Source organism: Mauremys reevesii, linkage group 5, assembly GCF_016161935.1.
Source record: "Mauremys reevesii isolate NIE-2019 linkage group 5, ASM1616193v1, whole genome shotgun sequence".
NCBI classification, from domain to species: domain Eukaryota; kingdom Metazoa; phylum Chordata; order Testudines; family Geoemydidae; genus Mauremys; species Mauremys reevesii.
This window is the reverse complement of record NC_052627.1, coordinates 61,892,236-61,914,774: the sequence shown is the minus strand read 5'-3', so window position 1 is coordinate 61,914,774 and position 22,539 is coordinate 61,892,236. Positions and strand designations below refer to the sequence as shown.

At 41.0% G+C, this 22,539-nt stretch overlaps 2 long non-coding RNA genes across 5 annotated transcripts; one reads left to right on the top strand and one right to left on the bottom strand.

Moving 5' to 3' along the window:
* Window positions 1-19,016, bottom strand: LOC120405572. Of its 4 annotated transcripts, none has more exons than XR_005598685.1 (5): window positions 18,950-19,016; window positions 12,936-13,049; window positions 11,130-11,287; window positions 6,253-6,387; window positions 4-537 (listed from the first exon to the last, which is right to left on the bottom strand). It is a non-coding gene; the product is annotated as an uncharacterized LOC120405572 (long non-coding RNA). The 4 variants fall into 4 exon arrangements; XR_005598687.1 differs by lacking the exon at window positions 18,950-19,016 and adding an exon at window positions 17,372-17,413; XR_005598686.1 differs by lacking the exon at window positions 18,950-19,016 and adding an exon at window positions 17,355-17,385.
* On the top strand, window positions 17,487-22,506 carry LOC120405571. Its single transcript, XR_005598683.1, has 3 exons — window positions 17,487-17,770; window positions 18,574-18,648; window positions 22,300-22,506. It is a non-coding gene; the product is annotated as an uncharacterized LOC120405571 (long non-coding RNA).
* The last annotated feature ends 33 nt before the right edge of the window (window positions 22,507-22,539 follow it).

The window sequence follows — 22,539 nt, the reverse complement described above, 5'->3', positions numbered from 1 at the left end:
AGTAATTTTACAAGAACATACTGTGAATATGCAGAATCCAGTTTGGAACAATGGAAAACTGCATCTGAAAGAATGCAAATAGACGCTTGTATTGTAATGGACATGAAGGTTCCATCAACCCACCCTACTATTGACCTAAATACACATTGCAATCTCTTTTCTCTGATAAGCTAAGTCAGACTCCTTATTTTTTACTTTTCTCAGCTTAAAATGAAGAGGTGTCTAATAAAATGTATAATGGCTTGTAGGTTTTATAGGCTGTGGCAGAAATCTAGTGTATTCTCCAGAGACAGGAGCTTTTCAAAGCAATACAGTAAGCAGTTTTCTCCAAGACTATCCACATCTAGACTTATTACTTCTTTTATCAAGGAAAGTGAATAGAGCAAGAAAGGACTAAAAAAAGTGTAATTCTGAATTACTCAGTTTGGCACAATAAGGGCTCTTCTGATGCAATCAAACTGATAGTGTTCCATATCTCGGCATTCATATCCCTCTGGGAGGGCCTGAGGATGCAGTAACTGCCATCTCGTATAGTTTCTAGAATGCAAATGGAAAAAGAGGAATAGTTAAGAGTAGAAAGATACCGTACTTTGGTTAATCTTTGGTAGTCTTTATTTATATATACATAGGGTATTCAGCATAATATACACATTTTTTCATAGTGTACATACTGTTCTGGGGTTCTGCAGTTATCTAATAAGCAGAAAACATATAGTAACCCAAAGCTACAGTTCCAAAGCCACAGTCCAAATAATGGCTCCTTTTGCTTGCACACATTAAGAGGAAGGGGGCAGAGTAGCTACTGCCTCATCCAATGTGCACTCAAGGTAGGCATAATACAGCTACTTGCATTCCCCGCACGCATAGGGAGGCCAAATAGCACGACTGGCAGAAACTCATGTCTCAGGGCTTATCTATTGCAGCCAGGTCCTGGTTTTGCTCTTTATTGGCTTGTCCCATGTGACTAGTACTGGGTGGTGTGCATTATGTACCTCTTTTAAATGTGTAGCAGCTGTGCACCCACATAGCATTTGATACATAAGAACATAAGAACGGCTGTACCGGGTCAGACCATAAGTCCATCTAGCCCAGTATCTGTCTACCGACAGTGGCCAATGCCAGGTGCCCCAGAGGGAGTGAACCTAACAGGCAATGATCAAGTGATCTCTCTCCTGCCATCCATCTCCATCCTCTGACAAACAGAGGCTAGGGACACCATTCTTTACCCATCCTGGCTAATAGCCATTTATGGACTTAGCCACCATGAATTTATCCACTTCCCTTTTAAACATTGTTATAGTCCTAGCCTTCACAACCTCCTCAGGTAAGGAGTTCCACAAGTTGACTGTGCGCTGCATGAAGAACGTCCTTTTATTTGTTTTAAACCTGCTGCCTATTAATTTCATTTGGTGACCCCTAGTTCTTGTATTATGGGAATAAGTAAATAACTTTTCCTTATCCACTTTCTCAACATCACTCATGATTTTATATACCTCTATCATATCCCCCCTTAGTCTTCTCTTTTCCAATCTGAAGAGTCCTAGCCTCTTTAATCTTTCCTCGTATTGGACCCTCTCCAAACCCCTAATCATTTTAGTTGCCCTTTTCTGAACCTTTTCTAGTGCTAGAATATCTTTTTTGAGGTGAGGAGACCACATCTGTACACAGTATTCGAGATGTGGGCATACCATGGATTTATATAAGGGCAATAATATATTCTCAGTCTTATTCTCTATCCCCTTTTTAATGATTCCTAACATCCTGTTTGCTTTTTTGACCGCCTCTGCACACTGCGTGGACATCTTCAGAGAACTATCCACAATGACTCCAAGATCTTTTTCCTGACTCGTTGTAGCTAAATTAGCCCCCATCATATTGTATGTATAGTTGGGGTTATTTTTTCCAATGTGCATTACTTTACATTTATCCACATTACATTTCATTTGCCATTTTGTTGCCCAATCACTTAGTTTTGTGAGATCTTTTTGAAGTTCTTCACAATCCGCTTTGGTCTTAACTATCTTGAGCAGTGTAGTATCATCTGCAAACTTTGTCACCTCACTGTTTACCCCTTTCTCCAGATCATTTATGAATAAGTTGAATAGGATTGGTCCTAGGACTGACCCTTGGGGAACACCACTAGTTACCCCTCTCCATTCTGAGAATTTACCATTAATTCCTACCCTTTGTTCCCTGTCTTTTAACCAGTTCTCAGTCCATGAAAGGACCTTCCCTTTTATCCCATGACAGCTTAATTTACATAAGAGCCTTTGGTGAGGGACCTTGTCAAAGGCTTTCTGGAAATCTAAGTACACTATGTCCACTGGATCCTATACCTGGCTTGGGTCCTATAGAAAAATAATGTTTGCAGCTACCACTACTCTGCTGTTTCATCCCCTGCTCTCAGTGCACCAGAAGCTGTGAAACAATAAATCCTTTAAGCAGTAAGGGACAGGTAGCAGACCTGTAAACACTGAATAAAGGAAAAACAGCATGTTATGCTTAATTGAAGACTGTAATGTAATACATATGCACAAAAAGGCTGAGTTAAGAGTGCAGAACTTTGGCATTTTCTTGTTTGAGTGCTGAGGTTTGCAACTTCAGAGTTCTTTTAATATTATATAGTTCTCCTGCAAACACTGAGTGTATAATGTATATATGCCCATAATTATGCAGTGATAAATAATTAAATGAAAACAAACTATTCTGGCAACATCATTATCCACAAGAGAAGAGTTTAAGTGCCAGATATGTATGTTCATTTATTCTGTTTTTTATAACCTCTCAGAATGTTTCTCTATTTTACTGTTTACATTCCTAATGTATATAATTATTAATGGGATGTCAGAACAATACTCATACTTGGCACTTTTATTGTACCTTTCATCTAAGGAGAGGTGCAAGTTACTATTGCTTTCAAGGTACATCCCCTGGTAGCCGTAGATGTTGGCCAAAGTATAAAGACTTTGCCATGTGAAATAGTTAAAAGTCACAGTATGTGGCACTGACATACTCATCCGGTCACAACCCTTGCAGTACCTTTACTATAGCTCTAGATAGTGTTTCATCAATCAACCAAAATGTGAGGGCTAACACTTATTTTTTATTTGACACGATATGAGGAGACAAGGCTGAAAGATGGTATGCCAGTGTTTGAGATCTCTTCCTTTCCTCTCCAACCTGAGAAAAACGAGTTGTTTACTTTTAGAGCGTGTGCGAGAGAGAAAAAAACAAAACAAAACAAAACAAAACCCCCTAGAATTGCTGTAACTTTCTGACCAAGATATTTTAAATCTTTCTCTGAAAGATTAAGCTCAAAGATTTAGATCCACCCTAATGTTTGAGTGCAAAGTGAAAGTGAAGACTAGGATTTTCAAAGGCTAAGGGAATTAGGTGCCCAGCATCCAATGAAAGCCAATGCGGGTTGGTGCTTAAAACTCTTAGGCCCGGCTGAAAATGCTATCCTAGAATTGTGGAATGCTATTGAATGCTTGACCAAAATACTGGGTGAAGTTTAAGGCAAGTGTTATGCAGGAGATCAGACTAGAAAACCATAATGATCCCTCCTGACTTTAAAGTCTGTAAATTTACTCATGCTGACTTTTGGAGGCATCTAAAACAAGAAACTGATTTAGAACAACAGTTCCAATTTCTTGTGTGAAACTGAACATCAAGAGCAAAGATAAATGTTTTCAGATATGGTGGGGGGAGAGTTGATGTAAAAATGACATCATGCTTGTCTACATGGAGTTGCACTGTTTTGTTTATTAACCAATTGAACTAGGAAAAGCATATTCTGAAATAAAAGAGCTTCACATAATGATTTGCACAAAAATAACTTAAGGTGTGAAATGAAATCAATTTAGTTATTTCAGTTCCAGTTTGTGGGTAGATGAGCATTATTTTTTGTTAAAATCAAGTTAGCTAAACTGGTGCAAAAGGCTGTGTAGATACTTATTTTAGTTAAAACTAGACTTATTTTTGTTTAGCTTCACATTAGGAAATGCCTTAAGTGAAACTGAAATGAACCTTTCAAACTGAAAAGAGAGTGTCCGCTGAGGGTTTTTGCTGGTTTAACTAAAACCATTTAACCTACTGCACAAAGTATGTAAAATTTGCTCTGTTGTATCAGGACCTGAATATAGAATTCTTTCATAATGTTTTACAGAGTGGCTTTTCTAACTATAACCAAGTATTTAACTAGTTATTGGTGGTTGTAATCCATGATTATGAATGAAAATGACACTAGGTCAATCTTATTTCAGTGTCTAACTGTCACAAGATTAAAGGTATCACACAAATCTATTGAGCTCTTTGTGATTACAGAGTACTCCAGAAACCACAGCACTTTCCTTCCCCTCACCTGGCTGTATTTATACTCATAGAATTCTATGAGTAACACACTTTTATAAGTAAGTACTAATGCACAAAATGGGGTGTGGTTTCTATCAGATAATCATAACCGTAGGGCACTACATAGCATCAGGCATAATCCTACGCCTCTCATTCCCTGTGAGGGTGATTATCCCAGGACAACCACACATTCTGGTGGTGGGTTTTTTTTAAATTCCTTTACTCTTCTGGAATTTAATTTTGGTTTTGCAAGTGTGTCTGTGTGTGTATATAAAAAGGGTTCTGATGACCACAGATTACTATTTGTATTGTACCGTAAAACAGTTTTCACATGGTGAGATTCATAAATATTGCTACTGCTTGGCACTGCTAATGGACACAACAGAATGCTTTATCTCATCTCAAATAGCTTTATAGTAGTGACATGTCTGCAGCTGTAATACAAAGGCACATACTTAAGAGACTGCTAACATTTGGGAATTTCCAAATAGCTAAAAGCTAACTCAGTCTCTTTCATTCATTTCTTGTCCTTCTGCTTAACTCTATTACCAGTAGGTCAGGTTAATTTCTCACCTAATGGGAAGTAAGTGGAATGTAAATGAGTTATGCTTTCATAATTTTAGTATATTGACTGTCTCTAAGCCTGATATTTATATTGTAATTCTAAAGGGAACGTGAAAAATACTGATTTTGTTCCTTTTTATTTAATGCCGATCCAACTGTTTCAGATATGTGTATGCTCCTATGGAGAAAGCAAAACTAAATGAATTCAACAGCTTGGGTTAATTGAATAACTGGAAAGGTATTGCTAAAGATTAATGGAAGCTGCAAATAGGATTATCTTGAGATGTCATTTAAGCTACCTCAGAAAGGAGTGTGAGCTTCCACATGCCTCTGCATGTAGCTAATAAATATTTCCTAATTGGAAAGTAAATTACTTAATGTGCTTCCTGACAGTGTTTTCATAATGTCAGACTACATCATGATTTTCCTTTGAAGGATCTTTCCTAAAGGGAGTTGTTGCATTCATATCAATTTGAACTAATCCCTACATGTCGTGCTCTGTTTACTGCACTCTTGAAGAACCATAAAATATATAACTTCATACTGATATGGAACCAACTCCTGGTCACCTTATTCTTGTGCCCAGACTGATTGCATTCATTTGTTGAAATAAAGAATTAGTATAAAACAATTATTGAAGAATAATTAATGTTCTGTTGTACTGCATATGCTTCTAATTGTGTAAACACCTTTCTTTCAACTAAAAGATACTATAATTGTAGGGTAGTTGCAAATTTAAAGTACTTTTCAAAATGTTGGCCCAAAGCATCTTGTCCAGACCTAATTCTCTGCTGTATTGTGACTTGATAAACTTCACTTTATTAAAAAAAAAAAAAGGATTATTTAAAAAAAAACAACTGATTTCTCTCCCCTCCCTTTAAAAAATGTTTTACCAGGAGCACAGGGTAAATAATTAAATAATCCTGCTATGCACTACAAGGAGAGAGGTGAGTTCTTGAATGGCTCTAGAAGCATCTCTAAGGAATATGTTATATAGTATCTTTAAATTGTGCTAATGGGTGGGCTAGGGGGGAGAGAACATTTATAAGAGGCATTTATCAACTAGGAGTAATGAGATGAAACAGAGCAGGAAAAATGTAGGCTCTCTGGAAAATACTCCTTGTAATATACTCTTTTGGTTGTGAAAGTCTCCCAAGGGAAGTGGTGGAAGCCCCACTGAGTATCTTTTAAAACAAAACAGTAAGACTTTGTTAGAGAGAACGTGTCTGTACTGGCAGGAGGATGGACAACATAACCTAATGAGAATTTTGCATCTCTGCTGTCATTTCTGTAAATGAGTTAAAAATATTGGCATACTATAGCTAATGCTTTTACCTGTGTCCACACAAATGTCCCCACCATTCTCAACAGCTGCCACCTGGTATCCCAGTTTGCAAGAACAGATCGCCCATCCATCAATCACATGTTAGCAGTTGGTATAGTCAGACTTGATATTCCACAGGGGGTTTACTAGGATGAAAATAAGAACATTTTAGAAAACCACATATTGGCCACAACAGTGATAGTTCAGCAATCTCTTGGCACTTTCAAACTTAGCTATATGGAGTGCAGCATTTCTTTTGTTACTCAGTCCCCTGCTTAGGGCTGTACCTACAGAACCAATCTGTACCTACAGAATTGACTAGCTTGTGAGGATTTATGTCCCTTCTAAAAATAACCCCCCAATTTTGTTTCAGTATATCTGTCCATATAAATGCTTGTTCCGTTTTTGTTTTGTTTTTAAATCTTTCTTAGCTCTTGGCCTCAGTCATGAGGCAACAAGTACCATGGTTAATTATTCATTATGAGAAATTATTTCTATTGAATCAGTTTTTAAAAGTTCTCAGAAAGATTATAGCAGAAATCGAAGTGGTTCAGAATGTCAAGTGAAAAGACTGGCATGGATAAATTTCCATATAAAGAGAGATTGAAAAGACTGGGACTGTTTATCTTAGAGAAGCACATAAAAGAGGACATGATAATGGTATACAAAATGGATGTACAGCGAAGGGATAGCAAACACTGCTATTCACTATTTTCTATAGTATGGGACAGTCAATGAAACTGAAAAGCAATAAACTTAGTCTCCTAGTCAGTCAGTGCACTGCTGCAAGTAAACACAGTGGGTTGTTGCAATCATCAGAAGACACAGCTTAGCTTCTTTGGCTAAGCGAAAGTGGATATAATAAAAAGAGATTCACTGGGCCAAATTCACCCTGGGGTAACTACACTGACTTCAGTGTGGAGATAAATTCAGCCTAGAGCTCTCTCTGCATCCCTTTAATTGTGAATGACAGCTCCTCATCTAGCTAGTCAGCCTTTCCACAGCATTTTCCTTCGTGCATGTGTTTTCTTTCTGAGCATGCTCATTTACACCCGTATAAACTCACCGATCTTGGCTACCTTTCATATAGAAGGATTGGGAGGAGCTCTTATATTTTGGTCCCTGTTAATTGGATGATAGGTTTGTTGCTAAAGTGGTGAGTCAGCAGTCCATTGAAACAATGTGGAAAAACATTTTGCTCTGAAATTCAGATTAGGTTTTCAGCATGCGAACCATAGAAGCCTTCTGATGGTCTGTTTCCAAAACCCCAGAAATCATATTTTGTTTGAATTTAAATCTTAGGTAGAAAAGCAACATGTTTCTTTGTAGCCCGCAAGAGATCAACCTAAAGAAATATTTCTAGTCTTGCTGCTAAATAAGTATAGCTAACCTTGTGGCTGAGCCACAGAAATATTGCACAGCTTGGCAGCATCTGTAAAAGTAGCAAAATTTTTAAGTCTTTTAGAAAATAAGTTAGTGAAACAATTCACGTCAAACACCAAAGTTTCGAATGAATAGCTTCTGAGGCCTGGTCTACACTGGGGGGGGGAGGTCGAACTAAGGTACGCAACTTCAGCTCCGCGAATAGCGTAGCTGAAGTCGAACTACCTTAGTTCGAACTACTTACCCGTCCTCACAGCGTGGGATCGACGTCCGCGGCTCCCCCGTTGACTCCGCCACCGCCGTTCGCGGTGGTGGAGTTCCGGAGTCGACGGGAGCGCGTTCGGAGTTCGATATATCGTGTCTAGATGAGATGCGATATATCGAACTCCGAGAATTCGATTGCTACCCACCGATCCGGGCGGGTAGTATGGACGTACCCTGAGTAGATGTCTATGAGGAATTTGAAACAAAGTAGCTACTTTGATAAAGTGAGTAAAGAAACTACAAACTATTTTTTAAATCTGTAATCATGCAGAACTTGTGTTTAAAGAACACATTTGCATGTTTAGTAAAAGCAGTTTTATATTTTAGAATTTCTAAGAACAGCTCTTTCACATTTCAATTAACCGTTGAAAGTATGAAAACTGTACTTATCCAATGCAGTTTTACTAAGGATGCTTGAAGATAGCTGTATTGATTAAAAAAGTGAATCAGAAGTGCCTACATTTTTAAGTGCTTGGAATGTGCAACAGTCAGATGTTATGATCTGTTGATGTAAAGACACCATTAAATGTTTGTTAGAGCGCAGTTTTGATTAAGCTGAGATGTGTATTGCTTTTGGGTCACTTTTTATGACGGAAGTAACAGCCTTATGGAGTGTTAGCGTGGGGGGAGGTATAGCTCAGTGGTTTGAGCATTGGCTTTCTAAACCCGGGGTTGTGAGTTCAATCCTTGAGGGGTCCATTTAAGGATCTGGGGCAAAAATCTGCCTAGGGATTGGTCCTGCATTGAGTAGGGGGTTGGACTAGATGACCTCCTGAGGTTCCTTCCAACCCTGGTATTCTGTGATTCTATGTTATTGATAGGGCCCTATCAAATTCATAGCTGTGAAAAACACATCACAGTTACCAACTTTCATGCAGTAAATAAGCACCCCAACTTTCACAATAAGCCAAAAATCAAGCTAATCCCATTTCAAAACAAACCAATCTCTAAGAATCTCTACAACATGATGGGGGCTAATTTAGCTACAACGAGTCAGGGAAAAGATCTTGGAGTTACCATGGATAGTTCTCTGAAGATGTCCACGCAGTGTGCAGAGGCAGTCAAAAAAGCAAACAGGATGTTAGGAATAATTAAAAAGGGGATAGAGAATAAGACTGAGAATATATTATTGCCCTTATATAAATCCATGGTATGCCCACATCTCGAATACTGTGTACAGATGTGGTCTCCTCACCTCAAAAAAGATATTCTAGCACTAGAAAAGGTTCAGAAAAGAGCAACTAAAATGATTAGGGGTTTAGAGAGGGTCCCATATGAGGAAAGATTAAAGAGGCTAGGACTCTTCAGTTTGGAAAAGAGGAGACTTTACTTATTCCCATAATACAAGAACTAGGGGTCACCAAATGAAATTAATAGGCAGCAGGTTTAAAAAAAATAAAGGAAGTTCTTCTTCATGGCGCACAGTCAACTTGTGGAACTCCTTACCTGAGGAGGTTGTGAAGGCTAGGACTATAACAATGTTTAAAAGGGGACTGGATAAATTCATGGTGGCTAAGTCCATAAATGGCTATTAGCCAAGATGGGTAAGAATGGTGTCCCTAGCCTCTGTTCGTCAGAGGATGGAGATGGATGGCAGGAGAGAGATCACTTGATCATTGCCTGTTAGGTTCACTCCCTCAGGGGCACCTGGCATTGGCCACTGTCGGTAGACAGATACTGGGCTAGATGGACCTTTGGTCTGACCCAGTACGGCCTTTCTTATGTTCTTATGACTGTATTCCCCCTGGTGTGCAGTCTGGGACTGTGTTGGACCTGCAGTGCACCCCTGACTCTCTCCCCCCTTCCTCCTGCTTGCCAGGAGCCAATTAAAAAAAAGGAAGCAACAAGTTACAAACCAAAAACTTGCCAACAAGCAACTCACAAGCCAAAACCAATTTCTACATTTTTTCCCACAGGTTTGGCATGTTTGGTCATGGTCCATGAAATCTGGTCTCTCCTGTGGAAGCTGGTCTTTTGTGTACTTTTACCCTATACTATACTCCTTTATACTATAGGGTGAAAGTATATACAAGTACACAGCATTTCTCAAACTGGGGGTCCTGACCCATATTGTAAAGTGGTCACAGTATTGCCACCCTTACTTCTGTGCTGCCTTCAGAGCTGGCCAGAGAGCGGCAGCTGCTGGCTAGGTGCCCAGGTCTGAATGCAGTGCTGGTGCTAGCAGCAGCACAGTGACAGAAGTAAGGGTGGCATAGTAAGGTATTGCCACCCTTGCTTCTGCACTGCTGCTGGTGGCACTATAGACACCAACTTTCCCCAGCACCAGTGGGTGCTCATGTCCCCCCACCCCGGCCCCGCCCCATCCCACCCCTTCCCTGCCCCCTTCCAACCTCTTCCCCAAATCCCCGCCCCAGCCCCCCCTTCCCTGATCGCACCACATTTCCCCCCTCCCCCTCCCTCCTAGCACTTGCCATGCAAATCAGCTGTTTCACGGTGCAAGCACTGGGAGCCAGGGGGAAAAAGTGGACATGCGTTGCAACCAGGGGAGGAGATGGAGGCAGAGCAGAGGCAGAGGTGAGCTGGGACGGGGAGCAGGGTGGGGAGTTGCCGGTGGGTCTAAGCACCGAACAATTTTTCCCTGTGGGTGCTCCAGGGCTGGAGCACCCATGGAGTCGGTGCCTATGGGTGGCACTGCATTCAGATCTGGGTGGCCAGAGAGCAGCGGCTGCAGGCCAGGAATCCAGCTCTGAAGGCTGCGCTGGGAAATTCTGATTGAAGAGTTTTACATGTCTGTATGTTGCCATTGTTCAATAAATATTCATGCTTTGTTACAGCTTCATGAAATTTAAGATTTAAATATATGACATCATGAAATTCAAGATTTTTAAAATGCTATGGCCATGAAATTTATGAAAATGGACTGTGAATTGGGTAAGGCCCTAGTTATTGACAGTATATAGGCAATATGAAGATGGAAAGAAATGCACAAGTCTTTCCCCTTGAATTTCTCATTTCCAGATTTTCAAATGTGGGTGTATCCTTACTCAATATAAACTATCACTAAATGTCATTTTTGTTTGCTAAGATATAAAGTTGCCATGTTGGCCATCCATTGAATGGGATATAACCCAAATCAATTCTCCACCTAATTAATACCGTTTTTAAAACGAACAAACCCTCAAAGGTATTTAGGTTTTAGCTATAGTTCATGTGACCTGAAACTTATCAAAATCAGTGCTCTGGAAACAGTTCTAACTTCTCTCTAAGTTGCATTTCTTACCCTTCAGTTACTTCCTTTCTCTGCTCTGTGTCCCACACCAACGGAGAGAGAAACTTCATCTGGTACTGATGTTTATTTCTTTTCTTTCCAGGTAAGGATCGGTGGTCACTGGTGCATTCAGGTGTGGTTCTTGGTTTGAGAGTTGCTTCCTTCTTTTCCTTAGACATATTATCTTGAATGAATAATGCACCTAAGGTCCTATGGGCATAGGCACTACCCAGAATTACTAGTAACAGCCCATCCCAAATAAGAACAGAAACAAGACTTTGTGTTCTACAACTAGATTGAGCCATTGAAACAGTGTTTGTTATAGGGGGCTCCTTTATGGAGTGCAGCTTGTCACCACCCCCACATGGATCTCTGGCCCCATAGAACACACATCATGGGTACAGGCAGAGGAGGACAGTGCTGTGGGAAGAAGCTAATGCCTCTCTCAGGCTGGTACATGGAGAGAAGAAATTAATAGAGAATGTCCCTTCCATGCACATATCCTGGCAAAATTATTCCTTGTCTTCCCTCCAATCATGTTAGGACTGAGTCCTATTGGTGGGGTGGGACTAGGTGGCAGTGCAGCTTGCCCTGAAACTGCCTAGTTCACATGTACTCAGGACAAATAGCACAGCAGATTTAAATCTCCATGATCCTCACACATCCCCACTTAAAATAATGTCATTGGTCCTCCCACCACACCCCCACTTTTTAAAAACTAGCTTTTCTTCCTAATTTTAAATGTTCAACTTTATAAACAAGGCATCTGCTGGTTAAGTCACACTTGGTAACCTTGGTAACCAAATGTACTTTGTCTTAACGTGTACCCAACCTAACATTAAAAAGCAAACTCTGTAGCAGCTGGATCATTGTAAGCAGTAATCTGCTAAACCTTTTCAAATATATCTTGTGAGCCTCTCAGTAATTACTGACTCTACATAACATGTCATTTTTCTGTCCTGTTAAGAACTCAACAGTATAGTCAGTTCACATTTTTATTTATCTCCCCCCCCACAAACATTTTTTATCCCAGCTGTGAAATCAAAAAGTAACACTCGCACATGAACACAGAGTATGTTTCCAACAAAGATACATTTTTTTATATTTTGTGAGAATCCAACAAGCCATATATGGAAAGAACAACTACAATTTACAGTTTAACTTTTACATTCCCCCTCTTTTCCCCTATATGCTTGTAAGCCTTAAATTGAAAAAGTTGTGGTTTTTTTTCTTTGCCAACAAATTAGGTCTTAAAGGACTATGTCTTCTTGATAATCTAGTTAGTTTTTAAAAAGAGCCAAAGTTGTTTCCAGAGGTGATACTTTAACCTCAACTCCTCAACTATTTTTTGTGGGATTTGCAAGTCATATTTTCCTATTTTATGTACGCACATTTCCCCAGTTGTTGTGTCAGACAAATACAATCAACAGCTATTTAAGGGAAACCATGACACAGATTCACTTTTGTGGATAGCCACAGAATGATATCCACTGATAGTCTCACTTGACTTCAGTGGGGCTACTCATATGATATGAGTAACTGTTTCACAGTTGGGCCCATTTTATTGTCAACTGCAAAAGTAAGTAACAATTATAAAAATTAGCTTATACCACTTAGGTGATAAGATACCACTCTTGCACCTGAGAGAGGTGGCATGGTTATAGGCAAATGTACTAAAATGGCATGAATTTTTGGTGGAGGGACACACAGCTGTCCCTCTACCACTAGCCCCCTCACTCGTGGAGTCCCGCAAGGATTAATTCTAAACAATATCTAGACACAGCCATAGGGAGAACTGCTCAGACCACATGGACTCACCTGCCAGCGATATGCAGATGACACACAAAACTATCCTTCACCACATATGACAATACCACTGCCACCAAGATGGCCCAGTGCTTGGACAAGATCAGTGCATGGATGAAGCTGCACCTGAGAAACACAAAAGTGATGTTGGTGGGCAGATGAAAGGACTTTAGGAGTTTTCAGCTATGGTGTGGTCTCCTTTATTTGAAAAAACTCACCCACAACTAGTCAGTTAAGCCTCTAGAGAGTGTTCCTGGATTCCTCACTGACACTGAACTATCACATAGCAGCATGTCTTAGATGGTACAGTAGTTAGGGACTAGCCTGTGACTTGGGGTCAATTCCTTTCTCTGACACAGACTTCCTGTGGGACTTTGGGCAAATCATTTAATTTTTCTTTGCCTCAATTCCCCATCTGGGACTAAAAGTAGGGATAGTAGTACTTCCCCACTGCACAGGGGCTGAAGGCCTCAGATACGGTCATAAAGGGTGCCATAAAGAGCGAGCAATATTACACTTCCTACTCATTCATTCTTGCATAAAACTTTGGTATCACGTTAGTGAAAACACATTTATACAATTGGAAGTTACTACCTGACTCATCCATAGAAGCCTAAAATTAGGGGGATTCTTGTACTTTTCCAGCCTTCCTATACCTTAAATGGAAGTGAACAATGTAGTTGCAAATCCAAGATAGTGAATAAAAATGACAGTGTCTAAGCTGAACAGTTACTTCAGAAACACACCGTTTAATGCCACACAACACACACTGCTTGATCAATTAGGGGGAGGGATAGCTCTGTGGTTTGAGCATTAGCCTGCTAAACCCAGGATTGTGAGTTCAGCCCTTGAAGGGGCCATTTAGGGATCTGGGGCAAAAATCTGTCTGGGGATTGGTCCTGCTTTAAGCAGGGGGTTGGACTAGATGACCTCCTGAGGTCCCTTCAAACCCTGACAACCTATGGGTCAATGTTGGGATATTGAAAGTCTTTTTCCTGAGTGTCTGGCTGGAGAGTCTTGCCCACATGCTCGGGGTTCAGCTGATCACCATATTTGGGGTCGGGAAGGAATTTTCCTCCAGGGTAGATTGGCAGTGGCCCTGGAGGTTTTTCACCTTCCTCCACAGCATGGGGCAGGGGTCGCTTGCTGGAGGATTATCTGCTACTTGAAGTGTTTAAATCAGGATTTGGGAACTTCAACAGCTGAGTCAAGGGAGAGAATTATTTCAGGAGTGGGTGGGTCAGCTTTTGTGGCCTGCATCTTGCGGGAGGTCAGACTAGATGATCATAATGGTCCCTTCTGATCTTAAGTTCTATGATTCTATGATGTAAAAATTGTGCTAGTCCAGGGGTCAGCAACCTTTGGCACGCGAGCCAATTTTTAATGGCACACTGGAGCCTACCGGGATTCCAGCATGCCACTAAAAATCCTGCCCAGCCCGGCGCGCTCTCCTCTGCCCTCCACTTCCCCCGCGGGGGCACGGAGCAGAAGCATAGCCGTGCGCTCGGGGTGGGCAAATGGCCCCACTCTCCCAGCACAGCAAGCCGTGGGGGGTCTGCGCTCCCGGGCTGGAGCATGGGGCTGAGCGCAGCAAGCTGCTGGCCCCTCCCCCGCCTTCTCCCCTCCCCTGGAGCCCTGGGGCTGCGTGCTCCCGAGGGCAGCGTTTGGCTCCGCGGGGTGGCAGACATGCTCCCCGCTCAACCGGAGGGGCAGGGCTGTGCGCTCCCGCGGAGCACCGTATCTAGCTCTGTGTGAAGCCTCATGGTAAGGGGCCCAGGGCTGGAGGGGGTTGGATAACGGGTGGGGGCAGTTAGGGGACAGGGAGCAGGGTGGGTTGGATGGGGGTGGGATCCCGGGGTGGTTAGGGGCGGGGTTGGATGGGGCATGGGAGTCCCGGGGTTTGTGAGGGGGCAGGGGGTGGATAGGGGTCCGGGCAGCCAGGGGACCGGGAGCAAGGAGGGTCCTTGTGGGGGAAGTTAGGGTAGGAGGTCTCTGAAGGGGGTGGTCAGGGGACAAGGAGCTGTGGGGGGTATATGAGTTGGGAGTTCTGGGGGTCCTGTCAGGAGGCACGGGTGTGAAAAAGCGTTAGGGCAGGCAGGGAGTGGGGGGTGTTGGATGGGTTGGGAGTTTGGGGGTCCTGTCAAGGGACGGGGAGTGGTTGGATAGGCATGGGAGTCCTGGGGGTCTGGCTGGGGACGAGGGTGTGGATAAGGGTCGGGGCAGTCAGGGGACACGTAGGAGGTAGAGTCCAGTCTGGGGACAAGGAACAGGGAGGCTTAGATAGGGGGTGGAGTCCTGGGGGGCAGTTGGGAGCAGAGGTCCGAGGAGGGGGTAGTCAGGGGACAAGGAGCAGCAGGGCTGAGAGTTTTTAGGGGGGCAGTCACCCAGCACTCTCCCCTGAGCCCTGACCCCCGATCCCCCCACACATATACACCACGCCCTCTGCCCTGAGCCCGGCACCCCCCCGCCCCCGCAGGCCCCTGCCCTGGGCCCTGTACCTCCCTCATACATACCCAGCCCTCTGCTTGACTCCTTCATCCCCCCCACTGCCCGCAACCTTAGCCCTGACTCTGGCACCCCCACCCATACCCAGCGCCCCCTCTGCCCTGACACCTACACCCCTCCACATACCCAGCTCCCAGCCCTGACTCCAGCCCTCTGCCCCCAGTCCTTTGGGTCCTGGCCGCCAGCCCCGCACAGCCCGCTGCTGGTCTGGAGTTCTGGCTGACAAACCCTTGCCAGCCGGGGTCCCAGCCGCAGGCCCCGCTCAGCCCACTGCCGGCCTAGGTGAACAGAACCCCAGACCAGCAGCGGGCTGAGCGGGCCGGCAGCATAAGATCAACATTTTAATTTCATTTTAAATGAAGCTTCTTAAACATTTTGAAAACCCTGTTTATTTTACAATACATCACTAGTTTAGTTATATAATATATAGACTTATAGAGAGAGACCTTCTAAAAACGTTAAAATGTATTACCGGCATGTGAAACCTTAAATTAGAGTGAAGACTTGGCACACCGCTTCTGAAAGGTTGCCGACCCCTGTGCTAGTCATTCAGAGCATTGACAGAAAGAGAGCAAGGGACCTTTTAGTTCCTTTAATATTCTACTCCTCCTTCTAGTCATTCAGTCTCTCTAAATAAAGAACATGGTGGTTTCATTGTACATGCTGGAAAGTGCTTTACACATGTTATTTCTTCCGTAAAACCTACAGCACTTGCTGCCATAGTAATGCTCCTACACTGGTGCAAATGTGCTCATAGAATGACACCTGGTGGCCAGACAAATGAACGACAAGACATTCCCCTGTCATTCCATTTCCCACTCCCTTCTCTCTGTTCTCAGAGTGCAGTCATCACTAATTAGAAATACATTACTGTTAGGTGTTAAACAGGAGGTTCTCTAGAGTACTTATAAAATACAGACAAGCCTGTGTAGAAAGTCATATCAAAATTATACACTGCATATGCAATTTTTCAAAATCTATTTTGGCCATTTACATATAATAGTATCTTTAATATAACTGTGTGAATCTGCAGACAATGTTTTCACAATTCCCTGTGTGGAGTGTTTTGCTTCTTTTCTCTTTGTCTCATTTTGACAGCAGCTATTGTTCAATATATAGCAGCATTTCCAGTGTATGGTCTGTCTAGGTTTAGGACTCAGCCATAAACAATTACTCCAAGCTGAGGAATACAAAATTACAACCTTTTAAAATACTATTTAAAAAAGAAAAAAAATAACAGGCAAATGGTTAAGGATGAAAAATAAATTAAGTCTACAGGCTCACAACATTTTCTGCGCTAATAACTCACAACTGTCTTTGAACTAAAAAACATCTGGCAACTGTTTAGTTAAAAGCAATTAAGAAATATATTGAAATCTAGAAAATAGCTCAGTAACTAAACACCAATAAATACTTTACCTGAAATGTTATGCAAAACATAAAGGTTTGCAGCCTCTTGTTAAATCAGATATAACACTGAAAACAGATAGATAGAAGCTTTCTTGTGGAGGGGTTGGAACAATGGTAACCCATATGGAAAACAACCATGAAAAATATGAACATTGCAGACACTTGCATCAAATAGCTAAAAATTGACTTAAAGACTTGACAGTGCTCTCTGGACAGCTTTGAAATACATTGGTTTTAGAACAGTAGTTCTCAAACTTTTGTACCGGTGACCCCTTTCACTTAGCAAGCCTCCGAGTGCAACCCCCCCTTATAAATTAAAAACACTTTTTTATATATTTAACACCATTATAAATGCTAGAGGCAAAGAGGGGTTTGGGGTGGAGGCTGACAGCTCACAACCCCTCATGAAATAATCCCACGACCTCCCATTTGAGAAACCCTGTTCTGAGCAGATATTTTCTGGGTTGTTTTTCTTAGTTTTTATTAGGAAAATGTACATGGAGAGGATCTTTATACCTTGTCAGTTAATTTACCTCTACTGTTTTTCTTCATCACCATGAAGACAATTCTTGGTGATACAATTGGCTGCTGTAGAGAGGATTATGATGTCACAAACAGAGGACTATGGCACTGATTCCTAGTCATGTGAAGTCGTCTTTGTATTGTTCCCCTGATGCAAAGCAGGCTAAAACCCAGTGAGGACCCAGCAACATGAGGATTTCCCTTGTGTAAGGAGACACTTTGAGTGGCAGGCCCTTTTGTGGCTCCTGCACCACTACCCTACCCAGCTGGCAGTGTACGGGACATGGCTAGGAGACATCGCCACTTGACAACTAGGAGGCTTGAAGACACTTTTGTACCTTCCCCACCTCAGCAGGGTTGGACATAGCTTAGGATCAAACCTCTGACTTAGAGTGAGAAATCAGCAGCTGGTAAAGAAGAATCTAAGTATTCCTTCTAAGAAAAATAAGGGTTAAAATAAAGGTGTTTATAATATATAAGCAAAATTCCTCTATGAATAAACCCTCTCTGGTGTAGTGGTCATGAAAATATTAGCATGCCACAACTAAAGGAGAATGTTATAGTATATAATGATTCACAAAGGCCAGGATCACTAAACTATGCCTAGTTGCTTTGTAGTACAAAATCTAGCTGACAAGCAGCAAGTTGTACATATGGGCTTGCTGTTCAACCGAATTTATACATAAAGAATTTAAAGTCTGGGCAGACTCAATAATTTATGGAGGGTTTCCCAAATAAAAAGCATAGCAACAGAAGGCGTGACCTTCCACAGTATCAACTTTAAAGCTGGATATTGCCAAGAGACAAGTAAAGCTGTTAGACTAGGAGTATGCACAGAGCTAATCCTTGAGATACAGTGCAGCCAGATCAAAGATAGCACTGTAAAGGCAGAGGGAGGATTTTTAAACATGGCCATTTAAACTGCTGACAACTGATGGAGCTCAATTAAGGTTTGGAACATCACATTAGAATGGCCAGAGTTTTACGTACATAACACCCAGAGACTAACAATATAAACACCAATTTTAGTCTTATCCCTCCACGGATGCAATACATCTGGCAACAACAGAAGATGGACATTTTTAAAAAACAAACAAACACATAAAAAAATCCAACTTTAATTCATTCTAAGTTTTCTTACCGAATTAAAAAAAAAAGTTAAATTCTTGATCAGCGGGCAAGTTTTAATACAAGTTGCTGAACTGTTTTTCAGAGATCTGTGTTAGACCACAGAATGATGTTCAGCTACAGAAGATGACGTTTTTTATGGATCCATGTCAGCCAAACAGTAAGTACTGAAAGGCTCGTTATTATAAACACAGATAAATTATTGATTTTTGCAGGATAGTACAAAATGTTACCTTTTCTTTATGTGGAGACATAAATAACCTGCGGAGTTTGTGAAACCCTGCTAGGAATCCAGTAAAATCTAAATGATAATATATAGCAACCTGCAGCTTCCTGTCTGCCTTTGTTCTGTGTATGATCAGGTGTCTCTGGTATACCTTTGATTTAAAGACTTATAAGAAACATCAAAGCACTTCAAGTACTGTTGTTAGACACTAATGAGCTTTGCCATGGTACACTACCTTTGTCTTCCTGATGTCACTGCATTATTTTTACTTGGCATATGCAGTGTGCTATGAAAAGTTGCTTGTTTCACAATCATTTCCTTTTATGACACTGGTTATTTGCACTCTTATAGCACCTTTATCCAAGTCTCTCAAACACATTACAAATGACAGCATCCTGTAAATAGATAAAGAATTCCCACTTTAGGATGAAGAAATTGAGGCAAAGTAGGTGAAATGACTTGCCCTAAGTCATACAACAATTCAGTGGCAGAGCCAATGACAGGACTCCTAGGTTCTAACTACTGCTAGTCCAACCCTTTTCTGTTCAAGTGATACCATTTCACATTTAGCTTGCTATTGTCTTGCAAGTGTAGCATTTCAGAGAAATGCCTGCATTAATTGCTGTAATAATTTGTTTAAATTCTTCATGGATCTATCTGTAACTTGGTTGCAAAACTAGGTTGAATTTTGTCTTATATAAACATTCACCCATTATATTAACATTTTTCCATATTTTTCTCATGATTATGTTATCTAACAAAATACCCCTGTGGAATGTTAAGAGATTAATTGGCCCTGAAGAAATGGTGGTGTTTGTGACCTTTTTAAAAAACAGGTAACGTCTAATAAAAATCTCAAAAACTCACTGATATTTGGGAAGATTTTCTCTCCAGCCCAAGGGAAAATACATAACAAATGTTTTATATGCTACTGTCTCATGCTGTGATGATAGGAAAGTTACATTTGAGAAGGCTGAATTTAAAAGGTTAAAGACAAGAAACAGATATTTAGCAGATAGTCTATCCCTACCTCCTACGATATTTGATCTCTTGTTTGGCAGCCTTCATTATTCCCTTCGTGATACTCTCCACTATATTTTGAGGTATATATATTTTCTTGACTATATTTCAGGTTCATCCTATATAGGAAGCCTTGTATTCACTAGGCAATGAATTGTGCCTTTCAGTTTGTTAGGGAATAAGAAACTCTTTCTCCTTCTCTCATGCTTGTAAAATGTACTTGGGGGGATTACTTTCACTTTTGTTACCTAGTCCCTCCTTGAACTTATAACTAATGCATTAGTAGGGCTATTAGTATTTTGAGATCAAGAGCTTGTTCATATAACTTTCAGCGTGAAAGGTAGGTCTTCAGTTAAGAGAAAATAATAAAAATGTGCTAGAAGATAAGTACCAGTACTAGCTGCATACAAAAAGTTTATTTTTTTGCATTCAGACTAATATCTGCACTGTGTATTTTTCAGCCAACAGCTACAAACGAGTAGTCTTTCATGCATCACTGCTTCTACTGGTCAGAATAAAATTTCTGCCATGATTTTCTAGTGCTATTGTTTTTTTTTTCTTTAAGTAGTTTCATTAGTATGTAGGATTAAAAGATTTTTTTAAACAAAATCACCTTAAGTTTTTAAAACAAAAGCAAACACATTCTTCCCCTCTCTCTTTGCTCCCCCCCCCCCTCAAAAACAACAAAACAATCTACTTTGATGTCTATAATCCTGTTCTTCAGCTGTGGTAGGTGGCTGGTGCCTATGAGTTTGCTATAGTATATTCAGCGTTCTTTACATATCCAAAGGAAAAATAAAAAGCCTCTTTCTACCCATAAGGTGTCCAGCTGACCATTTATTTCTAATGTCCTTTAACATGCTGCACTGATACAGCTTTCATGTTTGACAAACATCTGTCTCACAATGAATTAGCTTGGTTTGACTTAACATAGTGTCTAAATGACCTACTAAGAAGTCCTGAGAGGGAAATTTTATTAATGGAGTTTTCTTCCATTTTGACACTCTTTCATATGATTGAGCTTGACAGACATGGTAATTATTGATCCTGATGGTCATTGTACTGCATGGCTTTGTGTCATGAGTTCATTGATGTAGTGCTGATTTGAAGAATTCCCTCTGTAGCTGTTGCTCCTCTTCACTGGGCCACTGCTTTTGTTAAGTATTATTTACCATCTTTCACATGATTCTGTTGAGAAATGTGTGGGGGTGCTGAGAGCCATTGAACCAAACTGTTAACCCTGCATATGAGTGAAATTACTTCAAGCCAGGGTGTGCATCACCAATGGAAATGTTTTAATCTCATATTCTAATACAGATGCTATGAAAAGTTATATTGATGTCTCAGGACAATTCAGCACATTGTTTGATTGTTAGATTTTCTTATATAAAAGGAAATCCTCTGACAGCAGTGTTTTATTTTTTAGGGGTAGAGGGAACTATATTGGCAGTGTGACTGAGTGAACAAGCCGATTTTTTGTTTGGGTTCTGTGTTCACTTGATGCTTATTTGGCACACAGTTAAGTGGGCTCTTTTTACTCAATTTTATTTTAGTGAGTGTAGAATTGTAACTAGTTTATGAAGGTCAGTTCTGACCTATGGAGAAAATTCACTTGTCCTCAGTTCCAGCCTATCATTAAATGTACAGTAGAATGTTTAAAGGAAAAATATTTCAGATGATGGTGAGACATAGTACCAACAAGGAAGCTGAAGGGTTGAAAATTTACTGTAATTTGATATTGCTATGAAAAGAATGAGGTCCTGTTGCAAAGGTGAAGAACTCTGAGGAATTACTACTTAAATATACCAAAGCAGAGCAAGTGACCATGCTCACCCTTCGCCTAAGATCACTTCACTCATGTCTTCCTCATCAGATTCAAGTTCTCTCAGTATTGCATTTAAGGTTCTGCTAAATTCAGCTGCTGCCTACATCTAAGATCATGCTCCCTTCTCTCACTCCCATGCGATCCTTTGCATTAAGAATCCCTTTCTTGACCTGCCCTATCATCATCTCCTTCTTTTAGTTCCTCCTTAAACTACACTGCTTTCATGAAGCCCATAATTTCATTCAAGTCTACTCACAAGTATGTTTTAGTATGTATACTGTGCTTCCCTGGTCTGATACACACAGGCTGTGGTCCAGCAGGAAGTGTTTTGGGTTATTAGACATGCTTGCTGATATTTCCTCTATTCTGTAGTCCTAAAGACATGGTGGGTGTATAATAAAAAAAAACCACTCTTTAAACTGAGCTACACCCTCCCTTGCTAAGTAGTGATGACAAGGACAAAGTCATAATACATTTCCTTCCATAATTTCTCTGCCAGTAGGAAATAGCACATGGCAGCATCAATTCCAGACCATCTTCTCTGATTCAATTATAGCTACTGCAGAGGTAATAAAAAGGAGCGGAGACAGGTGAATGTGGTGGCACTAATAAAAAGACAGCTTTATGATAATAACTCGCTTTTTAACAAAAAGCCTCAGAACCCAGGAGTCCAGTGAAGGTGTGATATTAGAGTATGCAAAAGATACGTATATACTAATACTCTGTTTCACACTGTGCAGGCTGAAGGAGATAAACCAGTAGCTGTGCCACTAATTGGAGTAAAAGACCTCTCTTTCAGCAAGAGATTGGAGCTGAACAATATAGTTTCAGTGAAAAGATGTAGGTGCATTTATAAAGCACTTCTGGGAAAATAACTGAAGATGAAGGAGAAAAATGCTACAGAAGACTTTGTTCAATCAGAATAAATATATCCAAGATAAAATGCCTACAACAGACTGTACTGTATAGAATGAAAAGAG